Raw genomic sequence first — 10,109 nt, forward strand, 5'->3', positions numbered from 1 at the left:
GGCTTAAGTGGAGAGCAAATGTTTTGAGAATGACGAGGGCAATGAATGTACAAATGTGCTTTACATAATTGATATATGTATGGATTGTGATAAGAGTCGTATGAGCCCCTAATAAAATGATTAAAAAAAAAAAAAAGACCCTGAACACCATCTGGAGCCGTCCACATGCTGAGCTTCCTGGGCCCAGTAACAGGAGCCCCAACCCAGGCCCTGAACTTCCTGCTGACGTCTCCCCTCCAGGCCCGGACACCCAGCACCCACCAGCACCACGTTCACAGCCGTGGCCTCCCACCGGCCAGAGCTCTCAGCCACGGCACCCTGCATCCTCTGGATCTGGATTTGGGAGGCACCAGAACGAGGAGACCCAGTTGTGTTTGCTCCTATGGGGGGTGGGGTGGAGGATCCTCAAGTTCACCTACCCAGCAGCTCCCCTGGTTGCTGACCACCACCCAGGGCCTGAGCTAGCGGCTTGCCTTCCAGGTGGCTCCGGCTCTCAAGGGACCTTGTTTCTGCCTCCAGAGGCAGCTTGGAGCTACTTTTAGCTTTGCGCTCCTGTTCCCGTTGTAATACAAGCAACCAGCTCCGGCGCGAAAGGGATTTGCGAGGAGTGCTTGTTTTCTGTCGGGCATGGGACCTCCGTCCGTGCCAAGGATCTGCCTGATGGCGGGGGTTGTGGGTGCAACACCAACTCTCCCTTGACGCCCTCCTCTGTCTGTCCCTTTCCCTTCTCTGAGGCCGCCTAGACGTCCCGAGGAGAAGAGTTCAGGCTTCCAGAAGCCTCTGTGCCCAGCCAGGCTCCACTTCCCCCAATCACAGTGTCTGCCCTCCCCCAGCCCCCATCGGCCGGCCCCAGACTGCAACTGCACCCACTGGCACAGCCCGCCCCCATGCCTGATCCTGATGACCTCCCCGGCCTTGAGGCGCTCTGACCACACTTGGGTCTCAGTGCCTTCCTGGTGTGCTGGTTCAACTGCAAGGTCAGCAGTTTGAATCTCCCAGCTGCTTCCCAGAAGAAAGATGGCCTTTCTACCTCCCATAAAGTGACAGTCTGGGAAACTCACAGGGGCAGCTCTCCCCTGTCCCACGGGGTCACTCTGAGTCAGAATGGGCTTGATGGTGCTGAGTTTGGTCTTGTTTGAGGGTCGATCTGGGCGGAACCTCGACTCCCTCCCTCGGCCACCTCCTTAACCACACCAAGCCCCCAACCCAACCCGCTGTTCTGAAGTCAATTCCGACTCTGAGACACCACGGGACAGGGCGAACGGCTCCGTAGGGTTTCTGAGACTAAACCTTGATGGGAGCACGCCCCCTCAGCTTGCTCCCACAGAGCAGCTGGTGGGTTCAAACAACCAACCTTGCCGTTGGCAGCCCTTCGCTTAACCCACCGCTCCAAGATTCAGCGTTCAGGGATGGGTCACCTCAATGCCATGGCCCCAGGAATCTGGATCCCAGGATGATTGAATACGGTTCCTCGTTACTCTTTAGTGGGAAAAGGCAGTTTCAAAAAGAGCATACAGTCTGAGTGATCCCAACTTAGCTTTTACGAGTTGCGTTTTAAGTTTATAAATATAGGTTTTTTCAGCTGTCAACGGAAGTGGGCCTCCTCTTTGCACCCAAGCTCTCAGCTCCACCGCTAGAGGATCCCTGAGTCGACCCAGGGTATGTGCGATCTCCCGAGGGCTCATCCTGTCTGATCTTGGCCCTCAGGTGCCGACGGCTTCAGGCTGCCTCTGTTCCAGAGATTGACCCAGTTCAGTAGGTCAGCCTTTCCGGGGCCTTACGCCCCCACCATCCGCTGCCGAAACTGAAGAACGGGCTCACAGAGCACTCATGAGGGCACTGCCCTTGCCTCAGGATTTCCACCCCGATAAAAAACGACAAGGACAGAGTGACCTCGGCCAAGAGGAGCCCACAAGACGGCAAGGAAGGCGTCAGCCGGCGGCATCAGCCAAACGTGCGAGGTCAGATTCCACCCGATCTCTCCTGGAGGGAGCGTCTACAAAGGCTGCTAGAGGGTCCCCTGGGCTGAGGGGAGGCGAGGGGACTGGAGCAGGAGCTTCGCTGTACTTGGACACTGCTGGGTCTCTGTTTCGGGGGGTGGGCAGGTGCTGGGGGAGCAGCAGGATGGTGGTGTTTGCCAGCACTGTGACTGTCATTCATGTCACTCCGCTGTACACTTAGTCATTCTTGGAGTGGCTCATTTTGTGGTATATATATAGATTTTTTTTCCTCCCCCACAGTAATTTATCTTATTTTTAAATTTTTCCAAACCATTTTATTAGGGGGCCAATCTAGACATCATAACCACTCCACCATTCAATCACATCAAGCAATATTGTACAACTGCTACCAAAATCCATTTCGAAACGGGGATTCTCTTGTTGGAGCATGACATAAGGTCGTCTTGTGCTTCCAGTGGCCTCAGCCACCCCATCCCAGGGACCCTTCAGTCCACCCCTCTATTGCTCAACTCTGATTCCTCACCCCCCAGTCCCCTCTCCTCTTCCATGACCTGCCACCTCAGGAAGAAAAATATCATCAATACCCATTGCTCTTCCTCCCATCACGGGGCACCCATTTAACCACCTCCATTTCTGGAGCTCCTGCCAATGCTTGACACCTCCACAGATAATATCAAGCTCTTCTTCCAAGCAAAAGATTGTTCTTTCCTGAGAGGAATTCTGCGACAAGCCTGGTCAACAAGCTCAGGCTAGCCTGCTGGAGGACCGGCGAGGCCTGAGCTATCCCAGCAGCCAGTCTGCCCGCCAGCCCATAGCTGAGGCTAAGAGACCCACTCAGACGAGCAGTCGAGCTTGCCTGACGCTGCCAGCCCACAGCATGGAACGCTAAATAGACGCCTATGGTCTTCAGTGACTTCCTCTTGGAGTGGTTTGTTACCTAACGGCCGAGAACTGGTCTGATTCTTCCAAAGGAGAACTGGAAGCTGCGTGTTAATTTGCATCAGAATGTCTATTTCATGTTTTTTCTGCTATAACATATATTTGATGACCCATCACAATATGAACTTCCCCTTACTCACAATTTCCATACAGTCTCTCTCTGCTGATGGAATATTAGCAAACATCCCATTTCTTTTTAATGAAAGCAAGCTGTTGCAACCTGCAATATATATGTGTGTGTATGTATATATATATCTCAGGCACTAGTGTTGATTCCCGAAGCTGAACTGCGCTCTCATTTTTGAAACTCAAAGATGGTGCTGACATCATTGGAAACGGCGGGCCCAGGGGAGGGTGGAGGGTGGAGGGAGGGGAGGACCAGGATTTGGGAGCTTGTTTCCATGCTTACAACACAGCAGAGACCGCAGGTGTGGAAGGGACGCTAGCAGGACCGAGGCTGTGGTCAGCAAGGAGACAGCTGTTGCAGCAGAGCTAGGAGCTGATGAGGCTTGCCTTCTAGACGCTGTTCACGGGCCTTGGAGGACAGAAGCAAGTTCATTATGCAAAATAGAAAATCGCGTGGAAAACGTCTGTTCCGTGTACGTGTTCGTTATGAATGCGCGCATTAAAACCAAGCAGCGCCATTTAGCCAGTCTACACTGCGCTCCGGCTAGAACTAGAACTTATTTGAATCCCATTTGCCTGTTTTAAAATAGCTTTGGGGAGAATTGGAACAACAATCCCAGCTCCCTGCACCCTGATCTATTCTCTTCAGCTGACATAAAACAACCAGAGGGGCAAAAAAAGGTGAGTCTGTGCAAAAAACCTTGAAAACAGGAGAATGCTATAGCGACCAGGAGGCCTTCTTCAAAAGGACAGTGAATTGGAAAAGAAACCCAGTCAACGTCAGAGCACAATTGCCCATGTTCTCATGCCACCCACCCACCCTGCCACCAGCTTCGCAGCAAGCTAAGACTTGGTTCCCAGAAAAGTCCGGAGAAGAAACGAGGGAAGCTGCAGAGTGGAGCCTACAGTGGAACTCAAACTACTGTGGGGACAGTGAAGTGTAGGTAAGCGGCAGACTGAGAAATGCAAGGTTGGCTGTTCAAACCCATGGGCTGCTCTCAGGAAGGCAGATGAGGCTAACTGCTCCCATCAAGACCTACAGCAGCCTCAGAAATGCTGTGAGTTGAGATCGACCCCGAGGCAGTGGGTTTGGTGTTGGATTTGCCAGAAAGGCTGGCGTCCTGAGCATATCAGAGCCTGCGTTGCGGGGACCGGACAACAATGCAAAGATGACTGAAAGGGTGAGTTTCAACAGGAAGGCAGGGGTGGAGCCATAATAGAATTCTCGCCTTCCACGTGAGAGGCCTGGGCCCAGTGTCCCAACAGGACACCTGCTATGCAGCGGCCACCTCTTACGACACAGAGCAGGTTTTGGTGGTGTGTCCAGACCAAAACTAGGAAGAAAAAGGCTGGCAATCTACTGCCCCAAATATGCCTCGCAATCCCAACGGCCCGATCCCACGGTGCATGGGGTAGCCACGAGCCAGAGGCTGTCTCCGCGCCCATGGACAACCCTAAAGTGCATTGGCAGGGCGTGGGAGAGGTGGAGGGGACACAGGCGGAAAAAATAGGAAAACACCCTTTGGAGATTGGGTGTTGAATGAAGGTAAGACACGAAAGGGGAGAATTTAGAGTCTTGCAAGACAGAGAGAGGAGGAGGAGAAGGAGGAGGAGGAGGAGAGAGTTGGTCTCAGAAACCCTCCCCACCTTCTCCCCACCCACCCCAGGGTAAACATGGACTCTGCTAGCCACAACAGTCCTGGCAGACTCGGAGTCCTGTAGAAGAATCCAATGCTATAAAAAGCAACACAGCCACACGGAGCTGCAGGTTGGCATCTGCAGTCAAGCCAACTCGCCCCACACCTGTTGACCAAGTGAAGTCAGCCCGGCTGTCTTGGTTGTGCTAACTGAGAAGGAGGCCTTGGAAAATGCTGGCAGTCCCAGGAGCAGTAAGACCAGCTGGTGTCGAGGCAAATGCTCCACAGTGAACCTCCCTCCCGGCAGGCAAAGTAAATAGTCACATCACCAAATGCCGGTCCTGGAGCTGGGACACATGAGCAGGTGGTCTTGTGACCCACCAGGGTTCTGGCTTGGTTGTCTCAGCTGTCTGCTGAGACACATGAGACGCAGGACTGTGTCTGACCCCACGTTGAGCGCGTGATCCACTGCAGCAGAAGCCTAGGAGCAGGACTGGTTTCCTGAATGGCCAAAAGTGAATAAAGAGCCACGCCTTTTCCACGCACAGTGTCATCTGCACGGTCATAGCCCCTCACGATGAAAGCCTTGTCTTCCACTTGGAAGTAACACACGTCTGTGTCCTTCACACACTTCCATGCCCTTCCCAGTCCTTTCTCGCTTCCGAGAAATCATCGTCAATGACCCACATTTAGCACCTTCGAACTTGATCAAGTAGCGAGGACAGCTACCTGGGGGAACACAACCCTTAGTAAACCGATCAATAAATAGACTCATTGTTGATGCCAGCCCACGTGTTACAGCACAGGACTGCCTCCTGGAGTTTTGTTGGCCGCATTCATCACAGAAACAGGTCGTCAGGCCTTTCTTCCATGATGCTACTGGAGGAGGGGGTTGAACTGCCCACTGTCAGCAGCCAGAGACAACCGTTTGCACCAGCCAGGGCCCTCGCCCCTGATAGAGCCCGGACACTTCTTTGCAGCCACACTGCACTAAGCCACCACTCATCAGAGTCCCTCCTGGGCTGGGAGAGACGTGACTGCCTCACGTTGGCACCCTTTCCTCCGACAGCAGCAGCCAGTGTGGCTGGGCTTCCTCTCCTCACCATCCTTTGGCAACAGCTCTGGCACCCAGCCCTGCCTCGGCCGAGCCCTATCTTGAGCGAGGAGCAGAATTCCCCTTTTTAGGTCACAGACTGAGCACCGGCTCGCACCAGCGTCTCTCTCCACCGCGTCCATTCTAAACACCCTTATTAATCACACTCACGCAGCACTGGCATGGGGTGACTGTGGAGCCTGCTCCTGCTGCACGAGCGAGCTGCTCCCGGCACCGCAGTACACACACACCTGCCTGCTCAGGCCAGCACGGTGACCAGGCACGCACGTCCATTTCTTGGGAGCAGAACTGAACCGAGAAGCTCATTTTGTTTAAAGACTCAGAGGACAAGGGTCGGAGTGGATTGTCCAGTGACCCACAAAGGGTGGGGACAAGCCCATAAAGCATAGCCTCACCAGTCCTCCAAAGGGTAGGTTCTCGACCTTGTTTGACTAGCTGCCCCCTCGCTGGTTTGTCTCTGACATGCCCTGGGGGATTGGGATGGGACCTGCAGTGCTCTCTGGGAGCTGGATCATTAGAACAGCCCAGCACCACAGTGCGTGTGGGCTTCCCATGGCTGCACCAGACTCCATAGCCTGGTAGACAGCTTGCCCTTGTTCTGGCTCTCTCCTGTGATTGTCAGCCACCCAGTGCTGTCCTTACTCCCAGCATGCCCCTGGCCTATTGTGGCAGTTCCATAATTTCTTGTCAGCTTGATACATAGGGTGTAGGGGTGGAGTCTAGCCTGTCAATCAAGTCCAGCCTGATGATACCCCCTGGTGGGCGTGGCCTTCTTCTAAGGAGGGTTCTGGGAACCTCCCCTCTCTCTCTATCTGCTTTCACCTCCCTGTTGACAAGCCACTTGGAGCCACACTGATAACAGCCAGATCCCTGGAGATGTGTCCACCACCACTGGATCCACGAGACTTTGCACCTACCGGCTTGTGATCTTCCTGCATTCAGCATCATCGCGTGTGTCTGCGTGAGTCTGAAGAGGGATTTGTGGACTAGTATCGGACTTAAGGAGTCGTATCAGAATGGCCTAGATCTGTACGGGGCTGGGATGTTTGCTTGATATATAATTATTTTTTGATATCAAGCTCTCTCTTACACATATATGTATGTGTCTGGATTTGTTTCTCTGGTCAACCCGGTCTAACACACCTATTAAATGCACAGCCTCCTATTAATAACACCTGCCCTGGCAACCCAACTTTCACTTCTCCCCTCCCACAAAACCACACTGTTGAGCAAACAAGTTTTAAGAGTTTGAATCCTGCTCCCACTCACTTCTTAGTACTCCCTGCTGATGGAGGGGCCTCCCCCCGCCCCCAACGAGTAACTATTGCTGTTGAGTTGATTACAACTTACAGTGAGGGACCCTTTAGGACAGACTACAACTACCCCACAGGGTTTCCAAGACTATACATAACAAAGCCCAACAACAAAAGCATTTCTCTCTGGGTGTCTTGGTTTTTAGGCCTGTTCCTAGGGTTACTGGGGAGCTGATTCAGAAAATTGTCTTGGACAGACTGTATCACCTCTACTTTCTTAGATATGGTATTCCACTCTATTTTCAGTTATTATGTGTTATTAAATTATCGTCCTAGCTTTAAATATGAGAAGAATCCAGACTTACTAATTACAGGATAAGACAAAAAGAGGAATGAATATTTGAAAAAGAATTAGAAGCCCTGGGGCATGTAGTGGGTAATGCACAGGTTGGCTGACTGCTAGGTCAGCAGTTCGACATCACCGGCAGGTCCCACAGGTCCACTCTGAGTTGACCTTGACTTGATGACAGTGAGAGAAGACCCTGTCAGAGGATTAAAGCCCTGGGCAGCTAACCTAAAGGCTGACAGTTCAAACCCAGCAGTCTCTCTGCAGGAGAAAACATAACAGCCTGCTTCTGTAAGGATGACACTGGCCAGCACGCATTCTGGTGCCCCAATGGTAAACTTGTTTCTGAGCGTATTTGACCTGCTCATTCCCCAAATGGCATCCCTGTCAGCTTTGGTTTACATGTTGGGCTGCTAACCTCAAGGTCGGCAGTTTGAACCCTCTGGCTGCTGTGTGAGAGAAGGATGAGGCGTCTCTGCTCCTGTGAAGATTTACAGCCTCGAAGACCCACAGGGCCAGTTCTACTTGGGACTAAAGGGTTGGCGTGAGTCTAAATGGACTCGCTGGCAGTGGGTTGGGTTTTCGGTTTTGTTCTCTTTGGGAGAGTCCACCTCCTACCTTCCCGCATTGGTGGAGCCTGAGCAGAAAGCTCTGGAATTGAGCACCAGCTCCTACGCCAGGACAATTTCAATTCTTCCCTGACCCACAGTCAACTCGGCCTCCTGAGATGTAAGTTCAGGACCTTTTCCTCCTCCACGTGGCCCCTCAATTGGCTGGCCCATCTCCATCTTCTCAGTCATGTGGCCTAGGACCCTCACGGTAATCCTGCACTGCCAGCATGGTCTATGTCATGCCCACGGCCAGGAGTTCCAGGAGTGCTGGATGGTGCCAGTGTGGCATTCTGCCACTCCCTGTGCCCAGGCTCTGGTCTCTGGGGCTCACGTAACACTTGACGAGGGAACGAAAGGTCACCTTTTCTTTCTTTCGACTCTGTCTTCTTGCTTCCCAATATGGCGTTGCTCACGCACCGCTCGGGATTCCTTCCCCCCAGCATCTCCTCCAGTCTCCTCTGCTCACCTCACCCTCTCTTGCACACCAGCATCACCCCTGCATCAGCATCACTGCAGGAGCAAGCTGGCCTCCTGCTTTCAAGGGGAGCCCTGAGCAGTGGGATTCTGGGAGGATGGTGGCAGCAGTGCTGAAATCTGGATCTCCTCAAGTCCCCGCAGAGAGACATGCAAAGCAGCTACGTAGAAAGTGCCAAAGCCCCTGGCTGACATTTACCACTTGGTCAGGAATGAGGCCACCCCCAGGCCCCAAGTTACACGTGGGTGGGAATAAACCACCTGCAGCCACAAGACCCCTGGGTGTTGGTGTCTGTGCAGGAGAAAAGTGACCAGGCAGTACGGGCCACTTCTGAGTGTGGGGGGAACCCCCCCGTGCCCCCCAAAAGCAGCAGGTAGAGGAAAGCGGGCCAATGTGGAAACGGCACTGAAGACGGGGGGCAAGTTCTGCAGCCCCTCTCTACCCTCATCCACAGATGTTCTCAGTGGAATTGAGCACATCGGACTGTGGGCTCCTGCTGTCAGGATCATGTTAGATAGCAGCATACACACACGCGCACACACACACACTTAACTGAACGGAGGGTTCTCTCCTGAGGCTGGGGCTTCAGCCTTACTTCGGCTTTGACCTGGGGCTTCCATTACGCTGGACACCAAGCCAGCCTCCCTCCGTCAAGAACACGCAGTCTTTGCGGGGAACACACGGCAGCCTCTGCACACGGAGCGGGCCTGTACAGCTAGTTCAGAGAGAACTTCCCTGCCAAGTGGACACCCTGGGGAACGTCCCAATAGCCCAGCCCCAGGACGCATGTTGGGCCTCCCAGGCCCTCTTCAATCTTCATTCCACAGAGTCACAAACACTCGGAAGGGGGATTTTTCACCTGGCAGAATGGCAACCGGCGCCAGGAGCCACCTAACAGAATCTCGATCCTGCAAACCGAGGAGGCCCTTGGCCTGGGCCCCTCTGAAGGTCACCAGTAAGTTATCAGGGAGAGAAAATACAGCTCCTTTGGCTTTGGAGACAACTGGAGGCAGGATGCCATTGGGCCTTTGCTTTCACTGCACAAGGGACAAAAAGGAAGACGGCTTGTATCCCTGGAATCCCAAACGCCAGACCCACGTAAAGCCCACCTCGTTCTCCAAGGCACCAAGTCTTCAGAAGGTGACGGACTTACTCGGGATCCGCTCGGCACGGAGAGCCAAGAGGGGCAAGGACCTCTCTTCTGCTGTCACAGCTTCCCAGCGGGCCCTCCCTCCGGCCGCTGCCTGTCTTCCCCAGGATCACATGGAAGTGTGCTATAAATGTGTGTTGGCTGGAGGTTGCTGGCCCGGGCGGCAGCAGCGGTGTAAGCGTTCCAACCCAGGCGTCCCTGCGCGCTTTGCAGCCCAGGGGGAGGATACCTGGAGCAGCAGGGCCTAGGTGCACAGCCTCTCCCACTCTCAGCTTGTGTAGGATCCATCCGAAAGCCTATCTCTACCTCCCCGGGCGGTAAGTCTGTTTACTTGGATGTGCGCTCTGTCTGGGCTAGGAGCGGCCACTTTTCAAACAAAGCAGCCTTTGGGTAGAAAACAAAACAAAAAACCCCTATAGGACCAGAAATGCTCCTGGTGGATTGGCACCGGCTGTGGTCAGCTTCTGGGTCAGTCCAGCCCCGGGAGAAAGGGCGCA

General features: G+C 53.7%; 1 protein-coding gene across 6 annotated transcripts in view; it reads right to left on the reverse strand.

The window, feature by feature from the left end:
• Window positions 1–9,651, reverse strand: part of TACC2 (transforming acidic coiled-coil containing protein 2) — a 187,867-nt gene extending 178,216 nt beyond the window's left edge. For 5 of the 6 annotated variants that reach the window (XM_045291520.1, XM_045291519.1, XM_045291518.1 and 2 more), the window contains exon 1: window positions 9,572–9,651. The gene's annotated coding sequence lies outside the window, so the exon portion shown is untranslated. The remainder of the gene's footprint in view (window positions 1–9,571) is intronic. The other variant, XM_045291521.1, reaches the window with a different exon arrangement.
• Between the last annotated feature and the right edge of the window lie 458 nt (window positions 9,652–10,109).

The sequence above is a fragment of the Echinops telfairi genome, unplaced genomic scaffold (genome assembly GCF_000313985.2).
Source record: "Echinops telfairi isolate 266 unplaced genomic scaffold, ASM31398v2 ScPeMD7_70;HRSCAF=299, whole genome shotgun sequence".
Lineage (NCBI taxonomy): Eukaryota > Metazoa > Chordata > Mammalia > Afrosoricida > Tenrecidae > Echinops > Echinops telfairi.